The sequence below is a fragment of the Schistocerca piceifrons genome, chromosome 11 (genome assembly GCF_021461385.2).
Source record: "Schistocerca piceifrons isolate TAMUIC-IGC-003096 chromosome 11, iqSchPice1.1, whole genome shotgun sequence".
In the NCBI taxonomy this organism is placed as follows: Eukaryota; Metazoa; Arthropoda; class Insecta; order Orthoptera; family Acrididae; genus Schistocerca; species Schistocerca piceifrons.
In genome coordinates this window covers 4818323-4833633 of record NC_060148.1, presented here as the reverse complement: position 1 = coordinate 4833633, position 15311 = coordinate 4818323, and the positions used below count along the sequence as shown (strand labels likewise).

The window sequence follows — 15311 nt, the reverse complement described above, 5'->3', positions numbered from 1 at the left end:
TTTGTTATTAACAATCCGAACGAATTCAGAAGTAATAGCAGTGTACATGGCTACAACACTAGGAGAAAGGATGATCTTCACTACTCAAGGTTAAGTCTAACTTAGGCCCAGAAGGGGATAAAGTATGCTGCCACTAAAGTCTTTGATCACTTACCCAATAGCATCAAAAGTCTGACAGATAGCCATATAGCATTTAAAAGGAAATTAAAATAATTTCTTAATGGCAACTCCTTCTACTCATTAGATGAATTTTTGGACATAGTAAGTGGGTAATTTCCCAACCCCCACAAAAAAAGAAAAAAACAAATTAAAAATATTGAGTGCCATATAATATTTTGTGTAATGTAATATCTTGTATAGACACCTTTTATTAACCTGACACGTTCCACATCGTTACGAAGTGTCGTATTCATGATCTATGGAACAAGTACTAATCTAATCTAATCTAGCACCATGGACTCTCAGCTCGGAGACCGTGGCTGCGGTTACCCTTGACGCTGCATCACAGACAGGAGCGCCTGCGACGGTGTACTCGACGACGAATCTGGGTGCACGAATGGCAAAACGTCATTTTTTCGGATGAATCCAGGTTCTGTTTACAGCATTACGATGGTCGCATCCGTGTTTGGCGATGTCGCGGTGGACGCACATTGGAAGCGTGTATTCGTCATCGCCATAATGGCGTATCACCCGGCGTGATGGTATGGGGTGCCATTGGTTACACGTCTCGGTCACCTCTTGTTCGGATTGACGGCACTTTCAACAGTGGACGTTACATTTCAGATGTGTTACGACCCGTGGCTCTACCCTTCATTCGATCTCTGCGAAACCCTGCATTTCAGCAGGATAATGCACGACCGCACATTGCAGGTCCTGTACGGGCCTTTCTGGATACAGAAAATGCTCGACTGCTGCCCTGGCCAGCACATTCTCCGGATCTCTCACCAATTGAAAACGTCTGTTCAATGGTGGCCGAGCAACTGACTCGTCACAATACGCCAGTCACTACTCTCGATGAACTGTGGTATCGTGTTGAAGCTACACGGGCAGCTGTACCTGTACACGCCATCCGAGCTCTGTTTGACTCAATGCCCAGGCGTATCGAGGCCGTTATTACGGCCAGAGGTGGTAGTTCTGGGTACTGATTTCTCAGGATCTATGCACCCAAATTGCGTGAAAATGTAATCTCATGTCAGTACTAGTATAATATATTTGTCAAATGAATACCTGTTTATCATCTGCATTTCTTCTTGGTGTAGCAATTTTAATGGCCAGTAGTGTAGTTCAGTAATTGTGGTGCAGAAGGCGATATGAGGATTGAGTTTTTTGGGGAGGAATATATCCGCCTTTTTTGTGCTCTGACAGGTGTATTTTTCAGATGGTGAATGAATGACCGAATGACAGCATCTTGCTTTCGATTTGTCGATTACCCCCAGAATGTCGCATATATAACCATTCGTTACCAGATCAGTTTTTGCTGTTCTACATCTTTTTGCATCAGCCAAACTTAATATTTTATCACCTCGAGTTATGCCACAAGCAATTGCTTTCTTTATGGCTATCATTTATTTTGCATTAATACTGGTTTCCATAGGCAGGAATTATTTTGTAGGACATAAAATTGCGAAGCAAGCACTTGTTACAGTTTTAGAGCCATCTGTGTAAATTTGCGAATGTGGCGACCAGTTATGTATAGAAAATTTGCATCACACTGACATTTGCTTCAGTATGCATGAAAAAAAAGACTATTAGGGGCATGAGATATAGGAGGCTGATGTATGATTGTCTCATACTGTCTACATAACATTGATGTTGCAATGTTCTCCAGTGTTAGGGAAATGGTTTCCTTGATGAGCAGCAGTATTCAGACATTTTCTGTGCTCACTGAGTTAGATGTGACGGCATAGTTGAAATTCGAAGTCCAATTCCGGTAGCTATCTGCGTTTGAAACTCGTTTGTTAGCAGTTCTCTTTGAATGGTTGATGAAATTTCTCCAGTTTCGACCGAAAGAGTGGTAATTCATCGCCTGTGTTACTGATCTATCGAGTATACATAAACGGGTTCATAAAAAAGGTAAACTACGATGTACGTAAACTGTCGAATAACATTTCTACCCGGTGAAGATTAATACATTTGCGGTAGCCTATTAAGCTTCACGAAATGTTTACATCAATTTACAGGTATCAATTTTTTTAAGGTTTAGAATAGAAGACTCTGGATAGCTCATGTGAAGGAAAACCACTTTTCGACCAAGACTCCAGTAAAAAATGGAGAAGAAAGAAACAAAAATATTTACTGTTATGTGACATTGTTCTTTGGGAAATTAAAATCAAGGTAGCGGTAATGTATGCAGGTTACGAGCCACAGATCTGTTACATCACTTAATACATGTAGCGTACACAATCATTAATTTTAAAATTAATTTTATGACGGCCAATGGTAAATCGCCCATGTTTTTCAAAATAATGATATTTCGTTTACTCAGTTCTTTGCAACACAGTTTACTCTCCTCTGCAAGGCAGCACATAAAAAGAAAAAGACCGCCACGCTGTGAAGAGTTATAAGTCTGCCAGTCTGCACGTGTCAGCTCGACCAGGCCTTTGACCTTGGATATGCTTCGTATCTGCTTAACAGGACATCGTTAACTGCGCAAATGTTTTAATTTTTGCTTACCTTGCCCTGGTGCTGAAACATTATTACAGATTACGTTGTTTTTATGCTATTTGATATCAGCTGTTTAGTTCACATTCTAATTAAGCCGAAGAAGTTAGCTGTAGTGATTTTCACAGTACAGTCAACAATTTACGAAAAAGTTTTGTATCCATGACATGTTACTTTGAATGTTTCAACACTGCTCCATTTCATTCCATATTACACTCACCATGTCGCAATGAATATTCTGAATCACCTTATCGAATTTTGCAAACAATAAGCGAACTGTCTTACTGCGTCAGTGTTATATGACGTAAACTGTTACTCCTGACGTATTGAAATAGTGCGTGGCCGTGCTGCAAGCCGTCTATTCCAATTATTACATTTTAGCCTACCGTAATTATTTGCTTTGTCGTCTGCTGTTTTGCGATATAGAACTAACAGAAAACAGCTGCTAGGCTCTACTTACGGAACACTTTTACAGCTAGACGTACAGTAAAATATTCGCGTTATGAAACCGTCGACCTCAGCCGAGCCATTACTCTATTTTCGTCTAAATATATGAAATCAATAAGTGTCAGCCGATGTCTCAGCAGCTAAATGTATGCAAACGTCACATATTTTAGAAAGAGAGGAAGCATTCACGGTACCAGTTGGAATTTAATTCACAGGGAGTGTTGATTTAAATCCTTTTATTGGAATTTTGGTGTTATTGGAAACATCGTTTCGCCCTTTAAAATTAATTTACTTGACACACACACTTCCTGACTCGTCTTGGTGGTCGGCGAGCTGTGGTCGTGGTGGGGGTATGACCAATGGAAAAATAGAACGTTTTTGTTCGTCGTCGGAAGCGGTCGACAAGCTTTGTGGAAAGAAGTTTTCCTATCTTAGTGAAATTAATCCTGAAGTTGCTACGTATTTGATAGTGGAAAACAATACAATATCACATACACAAGTATTTGTAGTTGGAGTGTTACAAGAGCTTCGGTAAAACTGTGGTGTTATTTATTTGACGCTGATCTGGTAGTCGTTTGTCTCTAGCATCCCGCGCGACGCCATCAAGATGGCCGCCGTGTGCATTGATTGGGTAGTCTTCCCGCATTTATTCACAGCGTCCATCAACTTGAGTGGCTACGAGCTATGTGCACTTGTAATCAAAGTGCAGTGCGTGGTATCTTCGTAAGGATGATATTTGGATGCGTCTTGTCATCCATTTTCTTGTAATGTGGATTACTGACTGACATTTTGTCGCCGGAGTGGGTATTTTTCTTAGTGGAAAGTGTGCATCTTTCGTTTCCGATGAATCTGTACAGTTGTAACACAGCAAAGTGACGAAAATACAGGAGCAGCGGAGAATTTCACAGGGTGAGTCGGGAAGGTCCTTGTCCACAAAGGAATGCGTTTGGCTGTAGTGTGTTACTGGAATTGTAGATTATGTGTTGATTTGTTAGTTTTTGAGCCGATTACATCATTTTCAATCTGCGCAAGTATTTGTTCTTTAATTGTAATCGTTTTCTAAATTGACGTAACGTTGACTGGGTAATATTTATACTTACTGTGCGCAGGAAAATGGATCACTTGTTGCCTTTAAGTTTTATGTATTTGCAGGGTTAGATAATTGTGCAACATAAAAAAATAAAATAAGGAAATACCCTAATTCCGTCGTTTAAAGATGAGTATACTGGCAACTGCTGCACAGTTTTTTTACACGTACCACATTCATTTATTATTATTATTATTATTTTTATTTTTATTTGTATTTGTATTTGTATTTCGTTCCAGATATGACTAATTACCGTTGCATTTATTACTGCTGTGGAATTTTGGTATATTTTAGATTGTATAGGAGAGTTATTAAGTTCGAACTTAGGTCAGCAGCGGTAACCTGTTGAACTATATGGCATATCTTGAAACGCCAATGGCCTGCATCAAAACAACATTTCAGTTTGAGGAATACATGCATTCTACAAATAAACTGCTCAGTTCTTCACTTACATTCGTAATTATATCTTACAGAACGTATTTTCTTATGTGAAAACAAACAAAGTGGGCATCTAAGGTGTTCCGTAATTTTCTCGTTACGTACTAGCCTATGTCTTAGAATAATGCCATTTTGTCAGTACCGCATAAAACTCTGCCTTGTCGTCTACTGACATTCACACACTGTGTGTATGGAACGTAATGCTTTCGTAGCTGCAGTTGCGGTTATGATCAGACGTTGAGCAGTGTGCTTGCAAGGAAAAAAGTGCCACGTTACAAAACGCTTTAGAGCACTTACTATACTTCCAGTAATTGTTTGTGTAAACAACGGTTGCAGTATAGGGTGAAATTTGCACTAGAGTGCATCTCTTAACGAATGAACGATAATTACTTTCCGTTGCGTCGTATGTAGACCTGTTCAAGACGTCATAAATAATCCATCGATAGATATTGATGTTTCACGACAGCAAACTACACAGAAGTAGGTCGTCAGAAGTACAGCTAGTGTAACAGGTGCCAACACTTTTTTAAATACCAGCTGATAACCGGTATTTCCATACCGTACGTCCTTGTCTTTTGTGGCCACTTTCAGCCGTTCCTGGGGTTAGGTTATGCGAAGTTCTTGCTATGTCTTACACATGCAGTGGATAGCCTTGTACATACGGCCTAATGCTGCCCACAAGAATCAAATTTTGCCCAGCGTTTCCAATTTGGTCGACTATATTAGTTCATTTAGTCCAATTTTCTATTGTATTTTTCTTCTCACTACCTCATTCTTGAGGTTGTACTTGTAGCTGTGTTTTTATTACGTAAATTTGATCATAATATTTCCAGTGTGGGACCTATTTGTTAATGGCTGTGTTGCTTATACAAAATATTTTAATTTCATCCATTGAAGCTCAGAATTAAAGAGAGTGGGTAGTATCCAAAAGAGTAATAGGTAAATTTTTTTACAATAATGAAACTATAGACTTGATGCTGCATGTGTCATGGGTAGTTGTTTTATAGAAAGTTTCGTTTTGTGTGTATAAGGCATTAATTTTTCTAGCAAGATTGTTGGTTCATTGAAAAATTAGTTTTCTTTATGTGGTACTTACCAGGTAGTTATTGCTATTATAAAACAAGGCTGCATAGAGTTAGCAAGCATACCTACTTCTTGTAGGACTATTGTTTGCCTGTCCTAACTTACTAGCCTGTTCATTGATGATTTAACAGGGAGGTGACTGACTGGTGCAAATGATGTTGATAGTGCTCTACAATTTTTGTCTGTGTGATTTATTTTCCATGTTCATCTTTTTTTACACACAGCAAAATGATTAAAAATTAGTATTTTTCAAAGAAAATATTTTTACGTTTTTCATAATTTTTTTTTTTTACATTTAACTTTTAATCTTGTAGTAAATTATTACATGTCATACGTCTTTCTAATAATAGATTTAATTGCAGCCAAACTGGCCATTTATTATGTGTTGTTGTTGTTGTGGTCTTCAGTCCTGAGACTGGTTTGATGCAGCTCTCCATTCTACTCTATCCTGTGCAAGCTTTTTCATCTCCCTGTACCTACTGCAACCTACATCCTTCTGAATCTGCTTAGTGTATTCATCTCTTGGTCTCCCTCTACGATTTTTACCCTCCACGCTGCCCTCCAATACTAAATTGGTGATCCCTTGATGCCTCAGAACATGTCCTACCAACCGATCCCTTCTTCTAGTCAAGTTGTGCCACAAACTTCTCTTCTCCCCAATCCTATTCAATACTTCCTCATTAGTTATGTGATCTACTCATCTAATCTTCAGCATTCTTCTGTAGCACCACATTTCAAAAGCTTCTATTCTCTTCTTGTCCAAACTATTTATCGTCCATGTTTCACTTCCATACATGGCTACACTCCATACGAATACTTTCAGAAATGACTTCCTGACACTTAAATCAATACTGGATGTTAACAAATTTCTCTTCTTCAGAAATGCTTTCCTTGCTATTGCCAGCCTACATTTTATATCCTCTCTACTTCGAGCATCATCAGTTATTTTGCTCCCCAAATAGCAAAACTCCTTTACTACTTTAAGTGCCTCATTTCCTAATCTAATTCCCTCAGCATCACCCGACTTAATTAGACTACATTCCATTATCCTTGTTTTGCTTTTGTTGATGTTCATCTTATATCCTCCTTTCAAGACACTGTCCATTCCGTTCAACTGCTCTTCCAAGTCCTTTGCTGTCTCTGACAGAATTACAATGTCATCGGCGAACCTCAAAGTTTTTATTTCTTCTCCATTTGTTATGTGATGTACAGGAATTATTCTCCATTCTCTATTATTGTTCTTAGTCGGTACAGAATTTCACCAGCGATTCTGTTCTCATCCTACAGATTGACATATGATATTCCTCTCACTGGCCACTGCACATACAGCTTTATTACAAATGCAGCTATTAGTCATGAAGCTAATGGAACATTTCAATCCCTGAATCTAGATATTCAGGTGATTTGTGAGGTAGGTTCCTAATTTTCTTGTGAACTGGTAGTATTCCCAATTTCTGCTTTATTAGACAGGAGTTTATAGAACATCTTCCCACCCAGATGTATAACTCCCTTGTTCACCCTGGCCAAGGAGGCAAAGTCGACATGAAAATTGTATTTATGTATTGTGACTCTTTACATCACAGTCCAGTTGAAACTGATCTTCCTTATCAGCAACAAAAACCATCAAGGAGTAAGATATGTTATAAATTTGGTAATCTGGCACACTTGCAGATCTGTCAGTACTGAATTATCAAGATTTATTTTTTGTGGTTTTAAAAAGTTATATAAGCAGAACCTATAGCTTTAACATAGGAAAACAAGTAACTGTTGCATACTGAATATGACGAGAAATTACAGTATCAAAAACATTAAAAGTTTTACTTTTCTGTTAAAACAAGATTGAATTATAAATTGAATACTATACTATTCTATTAAATCACTCATAGGGGCAAAGCTTTAGAAAAGTTGAATATACATAATAAACAAGTTTTGTTCGCCAGTCATGAAATAAAATAAGAGCCTTGGTGTTGAAAAATTCCAAGAACAAGCTAGTTAATAAAGTGTTACCAAAAGACCTGGTGTACTTTAATTGAAATCGGTCTGTTTAGCAACACCACAGACTTTTTGTTGTCAAGGACTTGGAATGTGTCAGTGATATTCATCACTGATGATTTACCTGAAATTTTCCTCTGAACCTTTCTGGGATATTGCAGATATGCTAACTTGTTTCTTGGATTCCGCTCTTCTTTTACAAAAATTATTTTGTAAGATATGCAGATTCGTAACTTATGAAGTGTTGTATTATTTGCTACTCTCGGCGAGTTTCGCAAAAGTGTTCAAGGCTTCTGAAGCCTCAGCCTAAGACATATGAGATATATGCATTTCTTCATCATCACTCTGTTTCTAGTCCTGTAGACTAAAAACACTTTTTGATGTCAGTACTACGAAAAGGAAACTTGCCACTCACCATATAGCAGAGATGCATATCACATCATCAGTCAGCTCTTCTTCAATAGCTAAATTTCTGGTAATATAATTGCTCAGTGTAGCGGACAGATTTACTGACGAGGCACTACACTGAACAGTTCGGATGCCTGACAGTACGAACAACCACACCGAGCTAAAAATACAGGAAAATTTCTGTGTGTGCTGAACTATTGGTTCTACCGAATTGTGCTTGGATTATCACAGTCTTAACGTAAATTGCGAGGTGTGTGTATGAATTCAAAGTTCTGTGAAAAGGTCTATGAAAAATGCACAATTGTATATTTTACACAGTATTCTTACTGATTGCTTCTGCTGTACAAACGCTTCATTTACTTAATTTACACTGCACAAGCGATAATTCCATAAGGTGACATTGAGTGAAAATAAAGCAAAATAACCCAACATTCTTGTCTGTAGTTACCAATGGGAGTGTTTGCAAGCTCATCAAGAATTAGTTTCTTGCTTGGTGTTGACTCCATTTTGAGTTGTTATCTAGCTAGACAGCAAGAAATGTTAAACACTGTGTTTCATTCAATATATTGCCATAAATTTTGTGGACACAGATTGATCTGTAATGTAGTCTGATGATAATGGACGAGTCTCTGATGAGTATTTTGATGAATATTACGTACATATATATTACATAACAATAAAAAGTGGCAGGGAAGGAGGGGGTGTCCATTACACAATTTTACCAATATTGGCCAAACTTGTGAGGTACATAATTGAAGTTACTAATTACTAATACAAGATTTGCATGAAAATTTTGCCTGCAGTGAAAACACATCTGCTCGCAGGAGAATCCTGTTTCTATTTAGGGGTTTGTTGGACCAGTTAGCAAGTTAAATCACCACGACATTTTCAAGTATTAAACGAGGAGATTCAGCCATTTCTCCTTTACTTGTGGACACTCAAACTTGTGACTTTCATATTGAAAATTTGTGCATTTGTTTCATATGTCCAGTGTTACAATATGAACCTTTATTTTGCAAATGCGCATGTCACACTGATAAAGATGCTGTGGAGTTTATATTTACATATATGGTGTTAATAAAATATATTATGAAAAGGAAAGTTGCTACTCACCATGTAGCGAAGATGGAGAGTTGCAGATAGGGACAGCAAAAAAGACTGTCACAAATAAAGTTTTTGGCCAGTAGGGCCTTTGCCAAAAATGGATGCCAGTTGTCTGTTTCTGACGAAGGCGTTACTGGCAGAAAGCTTTATTTGTGACAAGTCTTTCTGTTGTGTCTATCTGCAAGTCAACATCTCTGCTATACGGCGAGTAGCAACTTTCCATTTCATAATGTTGTTAAATTTCATCCTGAATTTTCCATTTTGAAGCAGATTGTTAATGCCAGGACTAACAATTCAGGTTTTTAGATCAGCGTATCATTTTAATTTGGTTGGACAGGTTTCTGCCCAACCTATGGCCAGTATTGCAAGGGCCGGGTTGACAGAAGCGTCCGATCCCACGTGTCGGCTTTGACCCGTGACGACGTAAGTGTGTTGTCGTGTGTGATGTCATGACGGCGCGGAGTTTGGTTTGTGAGTGTGGCGTGTTTGTAGATGTCGTGTTGTGGTTAGTTGTGCTCTCTGGTGGTATGTTCAGGGTTTTCGTTTGTGTGGCGTAGAGGGCTCGGTTTACTTTTGCTCATTACCTAGAAATGTTAGTGTTGGCTGTGTTTGTAGTGGAATTCGTTTCAGTGAGTTAACGATTTTGTGTGAAGGTTAATTTAGTGTTCTTCGATGTACATCGTGTGATAATTTTAGTAAAATAAATCAGTTGTTGTTTTCGTTCAGGAATGGATATGACGGATAAAATTAACAGTGCACAGGTCAAGGGAAGTGTTCGATCCCAATGTGTGGCTGTGTATGTTGATATTGGTATCTGGAGATGTTATTGAGCCATATAGGCCAAGAGAAGTGTTTGATCCTAATTTATGGGATCGGGAGCTGCTGTTGAGCTATATAGGTCAAGGGAAGTGTCTGATTCCAGATGATATTGTATTTAGTGGTATTTGGAGAGTTTTGTGATGTCATTTTTTTTTCGTTGTTTTGTGTGGTTTTGTATGGAGGTGGGTGTCTAAATTTGTTTATATTTATGTATCTAAAAACAAAGATGATGTAACTTACCTAACGAAAGCGTTGGTATGTTGATAGACACACACACACAAAATTCAAGCTTTCGCAACCCACGGTTGCTTCATCAGGAAAGAGGGAAGGAGAGGGAAAGACGAAAGGATGTGGGTTTTAAGGGAGAGGGTAAGGAATGACTCCTTACGAAGTACCTACAAAGTCGTGTGGATAGTTATACACTTTTGCAGTGGTGCTTTGTTGTTGCCAGTTCATCACCGTGTTCGTTTTTCGGCAATTGAATTTTGAGCAACCAATTGATAGCAAAATTAAAAAATGCCTTTTTATGTTGAACTGGCTGGTTTGAAGTGAAATTCACAATGCCATCGGTCTCTTTGCGAAAGATACCAAATGTGTGTCTGCCATTTTCATTCCAAATTATTTATTTCAGTCTTGCATGTAAATTTAATCGTTTGGTGCGAGTTATTAAATTTATGTACGACTGATTGCTGCGCTCTATAATTTATAAGTAACTCTTGTGACATACCATCGTTTTGTAATTGGTTTTGCTCGATTTATCGCTGTGCATTCATTTATTTGTTTTGCTGCATTTTGTACTCCGTAATGCATCACGAATGATGTACATTGCATTCTTGATAAATGTTATGATAGCGGATTGCCTTGTTTGTACAGCAAATTGTTCACAATAGTAAAAGTTAGACTACATATATTTCTTTACTCACTTTTATTAAACAGTGTACCTTTGTTCCAGGAGTAGTTGTAAACGTAAGTAACTTTAGTTGAATTTAAATACATACGTTGTGTGCCGTAAATCTATTTCCCCAAATAGATTTTCAGAGATTTTAAAAGCTGCCTACGTCCCTCTCTTGTGAGAAAAAGCTACATGCAGTGGAGGATAGGGTATTAGAACTAACATTAATCTTCCCATTGTGAATACCACTATTATTCTTAAACTGAGACACATTCTTCACAGTGAATTACGACAGAAATCGAGGAGTTGTGAATCTTGTGACTCCACAGTACTACACTTCATGGCTTTGGTGAATAGAAGAAAGAATTAAATTACTGATTTATCTGTTTCTGTAGTTGGCAGTTACCCTTTCGGTGAAAGCACTACAGTGTTGTATTTTCGGGAAAACTTCAGTGTAATTTTAAAAGCAAAATTCTGTAACATTCAACACAGTGTGTTGTGTTGTGTCTTCATTCTTGAAGCACTTCTGAAGTATCTAGCTGGCACACAGTTAATTATATGTCACTTAGTGTAATGTGTGATAGATGTTACGAACAGGTCATTGTTCCTTGCCAAAACATTTTTGACAGTAAATTGACATTTCATTTCCTAGCTTATATAAGATTCATTGGAAATTCAGATTTTTGTATAGCAGAGGTTAGAAACCAGTTGAGTTTACCTTCGCTCCTCATTTTTATTTTGTTACATGTGGTATGATTCAGAGTGTATATAAGATATTGAAATATGTGCAGTATTCATGTGCATGGTAAGCCATTCACACGGTGTTTATCAGATTTTATATGACATGTTAGTGGAGTGCAAGCTGAAATTTAATAAGGCATCTTCAACCGAAAGACCGCCGCTATGGTAATGAGTACAGATTCAGAGAAAAATGTGCATTCAAAACGCGACTTGCACTCTCATCACAGGACATTCTGAGAACTATGGATCCAAGGCAGCCTGTTAACTGAAGTAATTCTAGACTTCCGAAAAGTGTTAAACTTTGTACTTCACTAGTTACCAAAACTAAGATTACATCAGTAGACATATAAAATTTGTGACTTCATCGAGAATTTCTTGGTAGTGAGGATGCATGATATTGCCTTGGATGGTGAGTTAATGAAAGATGCAGAAGTGGCTTTAGTGGTGTTGAATGGAAGTGTTGTGACCTTGACTGTACGTGTTATATATTAGTGGCCTGTAGGCGATAATAATGATAGCATCAGACTCTCTGCAGGTGATACAGTTGTCTACTGTTGGGGAAGAGCTGTGCAAATATCCAGTCAGAAATTATAGAAATAGCAGGATAAAAGCAGGATGCGAGTCATTTTTAGGTTCCTTAGAAACTGGGAGCTCACCTGGTGTGAGGACCCTATTATGGAAGTGTGAAGAAGTAAGATTTTCGGTCGAAGCTGGATTTGCCGCAGAAACGTGAAAAGCCGTTAAATACTAAGTGATGAAAGTCGTGAAACCGAACTTGCTGTACACTCCATCCCCCACCTTAAAAACAAAATAACTGATGTATTTCTGCCCATCTATCAATGCAGACTTTTTACATTTGGTATAACATCTGCAGATAGTCACATGCATCTTTCTTTCTACTTGCGTTTTAAGAATATGATGGCATAAAAATGAAGTATGTCAGTTTTATATGTATGGTATTAATGTGACACCATTTGTTGTAGGCTACTTTCTTCCCAAGAAAGTGATGTCTAATATATGTATGATCTTATTTTGATATTGCCACCTACAGTCAGTCTATAAACACAGAGTGAAGGTGTTTCTTATTAATTTCTAATCAAATTTCATTCGTTCGTTGCTGTTGTTTCGTCTTTCCACGATTGGGTATTGCTCGATACCAATGTGTGTTCACTTCATGGAGTGTTTGTGACTGGGGTTCAGTGTCATGCATGTGCAGTTACACGCGAACACAATTTTTTTGTCACCAAAAAAGTAGTTTCTACAGTTGTGTCAACTAGGATGGTTTATTTATGGTGTAAATAAATAGTTTTTCTCTGAGAAAATGATTTGTTGAAACTCTCATTAGTGCTTCTTTATGTTACAAACTTACATTTTTTTCCGATTTCAGAACAGATCAGTTTATAATAATGTCTAAGCATACAGAGAATCGGACATTTCTTTGCTATCTTTACTACATCTACTATAGCTTGACGTAACTGTTATTAACACAAGCCTCAAAGAACTGGTAAATGTATAGACACAATTAATAAGGTATATATATATCTGAATAGCTATTCAAAAAGTATACCATGTAATTGAAACTGTTAAGCAGAAATTTTCTTTCAAATATTGTTTGCGCTGCTGCCTATGTAGTCGAACATTTTTGTGTTATCATATTATTTGCTACTTTCCATGCCAAATTCATTGTCATGACTAGTTCAGATTGTTTTTAGTGCTGATGTTTTTTCAAATTCCAGCGAGTACTCTAGAAAGGAGTAAATGTTTTGCAATGATGTAATCATGCCAGTTTACATAAATAGCTGTCTGAAAGAGCTGTGAGAGTTTGTCCAAACACTAACCATGTTTGGAAGACAGGTGCAGCTCTGTTTTTTATTGTTTTCCCCAATTTTTTATTATTAAGACTGGTGAGCATGTGTTTGCAGTAATGTCTTTAATTTTGGACTGCATTTATATGCTACATCTGGAGAATGAAATGCGTGTAATGAAAATTCGTGGCTTAGCCACTGCAGACTGCTGTATAACATAGACGTTTACCCTTAATTAATGAGACTCTTCGCTGTCTGTCAGCATAAAAATCTCATGAAATTCAAGAAGGGGTGAGTGCAGGTGCTCTCTTTCTCAAAATCTTGTCGACACTGAAATATTATCATACATGTTCTACACCCGTAAGGCTTTAGCTGCAATGTCTTGCCTACCTATAACCTTCAAACGTGAATGCTACACACTAGGGCACGGGCAGCAATCAACTGGCCACAGACTGGATCCGGCCCGCGATTGATGTCAGTCTGATGTACGAAGAAATTTGTGGGACGGAGAGGGAGGCTTTCACATTTTACCCACCCCTGTTATTCGTAATTCAGTTTTTCTGGTTCGGCTTCCTTGTAGTGCAGCCGATATATGTTATGTTAGAGCCATTTGGACTTCTAAATAGCTTATTCGTGTCAACTGGTAAATGGTGATCTGTATTAATTACTTCTGAGAAGGTGAAGTTCTGAGCCGAGATCGTTTGTAAACGACCTTTGCCGATTACTGGTTTCGGTAAACGTAGTTACCGTGTTCAGATCTGTGAATGCATTCATATAGTGTTAATTTATGCAGAGGTAACATTAAGTATAATAGTTGGTGCATCATAATAGCAAAACTGTGTTACAAAATATGTCGATAGAATGTTATTGCATGTGTCCTATGCCAGCTGTACAAGTACTCTTTCCTAAAACGTGTGTGGACGAGATGGACAATGCGTCGGCAAGTTGAGGCTAAAACCACATTGTACAGAGTAATTTGCCACATGCTCGCAACCTGTACCGTGCACTACTGTGTACTTCATACCAGCCAGGGCACTGCTAGACGGGCAGGTGGTGGCCAATACTGGCAGGAAAATTGATAATTGGCACCAACAGGTGTCGCTAGTGTGTTCATGTATTATTCGTGTATTTTAACTACAGCACAATTCCTGTTACGTGTCAATAAAAGAATCCTAAGCACTTTTCTCTTAAGTTATTGTAAAATACTGATTACAACAGAAGCTAATAATTATTCTTATCATGTTAGGTCGCACAGATGCAGCTGTGTACAAGCTGCTGTACAACTTGATGCAACTTCCACAGACTGTTGTGCGCTAAACTGCTGTATGACAATATTTTCTAATGTATGAAAACCTGCAGTCATAATTGTAAAATGATTAAAATTATAAAAAAATGTAGAAATATGCAGAAGTGAAGTTTTAAGGTGGACTTCCATTGTGTCTTTTTGGATAGCAATCTCCACTTGGGTGACTAACTAAGTCATTACCACAGTAGACAAATAATAAAATAATCACAGCGATAGTGGGTAACACACTTGATTCACAGGGTAACAACAGTTAGATGATTTGACTTTTAAACTTTTTGAAATGAACAAAAAATGATGGCTTAATTTATTTAGTGGTACAGAAAAACCTGCGTATATATAACCAGTCATCAAATGTATTTGCGGAGATACATTTTTAAAAAATGCTTGGTAATAGTGTTTGTGGATATTAACGCGTGAAACTTCAAATATACTGATGATCTGCTGTGGCCAAAAATCACAAACTTACTCCCTAGTTTCATGGAGACGGGGACTGCCTATCTCATTGCTGTATTTTATTTTTCTGTTCTT

At 37.7% G+C, this 15311-nt stretch overlaps 1 protein-coding gene across 1 annotated transcript in view; it reads left to right on the top strand.

The window, feature by feature from the left end:
- The first annotated feature begins 3780 nt into the window (after positions 1-3780).
- The window catches only part of LOC124720190 (zinc finger MYND domain-containing protein 11-like), a 221012-nt gene continuing 209481 nt past the window's right edge, over positions 3781-15311 (top strand). Inside the window, exon 1 of the mRNA XM_047245513.1 lies at positions 3781-4017. The gene's annotated coding sequence lies outside the window, so the exon portion shown is untranslated. The remainder of the gene's footprint in view (positions 4018-15311) is intronic.